The sequence below is a fragment of the Myotis davidii genome, unplaced genomic scaffold, assembly GCF_000327345.1.
Source record: "Myotis davidii unplaced genomic scaffold, ASM32734v1 scaffold1111, whole genome shotgun sequence".
In the NCBI taxonomy this organism is placed as follows: domain Eukaryota; kingdom Metazoa; phylum Chordata; class Mammalia; order Chiroptera; family Vespertilionidae; genus Myotis; species Myotis davidii.
This window is the reverse complement of record NW_006283030.1, coordinates 360,589-362,307: the sequence shown is the minus strand read 5'-3', so window position 1 is coordinate 362,307 and position 1,719 is coordinate 360,589. Positions and strand designations below refer to the sequence as shown.

General features: G+C 39.8%; 1 protein-coding gene across 1 annotated transcript in view; it reads right to left on the bottom strand.

Moving 5' to 3' along the window:
* The window catches only part of LOC102765432 (charged multivesicular body protein 1b-2), a 69,336-nt gene that overhangs the window by 42,873 nt on the left and 24,744 nt on the right, over positions 1-1,719 (bottom strand). The window lies entirely within an intron of this gene.

Sequence of the window (1,719 nt, the reverse complement as noted above, 5' to 3'; positions counted from 1 at the left end):
TACCTAGGAAAACTTAACTAAGAACATAAAAGACCTATACTCGGAAAACTTCAGGACACTGAAAAAAGAGACAGAGGAAGACATAAACAAATGGAAGAATATACCATGTTCATGAATTGGTAGAATCAACATCATTAAAATGTCCATACTACCCAAAGCAATCTATAGATTCAATGCAATCCCCATTAAAATACCTACAGCGTATTTTAAAGATCTAGAACAAACTCTCAAAAACTCATCTGAAATAAAAAAAGACAGCAATCCTGAGAAATAGAAACAAAGTTGGAGGAATCACAATACCAGATATCAAGCTATATTACCAAGCCACAGTTCTCAAAACTGCCTGGTACTGGCCCAAGGACAGACATATAGACCAATGGAACAGAATAGAGGACCTAGAAATTGACATAAGCCATTATACTCAGTTAATATTTGACAAAGGAGGCAAGAGCATACAATGGAGTCAAAACAGTATCTTTAATAAATGGTGCTGGGAAATTTGCGAGATACATGCAAAAAATGAAAGTAGACCACCAACTTATACCATACACAAAACCAAACTCAAAATGGCTAAAGGACTTGAACGTAAGATGGGAAACCATAAAAATCCTACAAGACTCCATAGGCAGCAAAATAGCAGACATATGTCGTAGCAATATGTTTACAGACACAGCCCCTAGGGCAATGAAGACTAAGGAGAAAATAAAGAAATGGGACTACATCAAATTAAAAAGCAGCTTGTACACAGCAAAAGAGATCATCAACAAAACAACAAGAAAGCCCACTGCATGGGAAAACATATTTTTCAATGACTTGGGGAAAAAGGAGACATATGTAAAACTTTACAATAAAAAAAATAAGAAATGCAAGTGTCCTTTTCAATTCATTTGTGTTTCCTAAACTTGTGGGCCTAAGAAAAACTTACAGGGAAAAGATGCTAAATGAACATCACAGAATCACCTGGGAATCTCCTAAGGCAGTGGTCAGCAAACTGCACCTCGCAAGCCATTTGCGGTTCTTTGGCCCCTTGAGTGTGGCTCTTCCACAAAATACCACATGTGGGCGCGCATGTACAGTGCGATTGAAACTTCGTGGCCCATGCGCAGAAGTCGGTATTTTTTTAAAATATATTTTATTGATTTTTTACAGAGAAGAAGGGAGAGGGATAGAGAGTTAGAAACATGGATGAGAGAGAAACATCGATCAGCTGCTTCCTACATACCCCCTACTGGGGATGTGCCCACAAGCAAGGTACATGCCCTTGACTGGAATCGAACCCAAGACCCTTCAGTCTGTAGGCCAACACTCTATCCACTGAGCCAAACCGGTTAGGGCCAGAAGTCGGTATTTTGTGGAAGAGCCACACTCAAGGGGCCAAAGAGCCGAATGCGGCTCTCGAGCTGCAGTTTGCTGACTACTGACCTAAGGTGTTTGAATAAGAAAATCCAAGACAGAGCTTCTCAAACATGGTACATAAAAGTAACCTGGGAATCTTGTTAAGATGATTCCGATTCAATGGCTGTGGAGGGTGGGGGGTCTACATTAATGAGCTTCCAGGTGATACAAATGTTCTTAATTCCTAAACCACATTTGGAGGATCAAGGCTCTAGAGCAGTGGTTCTCAACCTTGGCTGCACATTAGAATCCAAGGTTGAGAACCACTGCTCTAGAGCAAGCATAAAAGTAATGATTAAATATATATCCTCACTATAAGATATA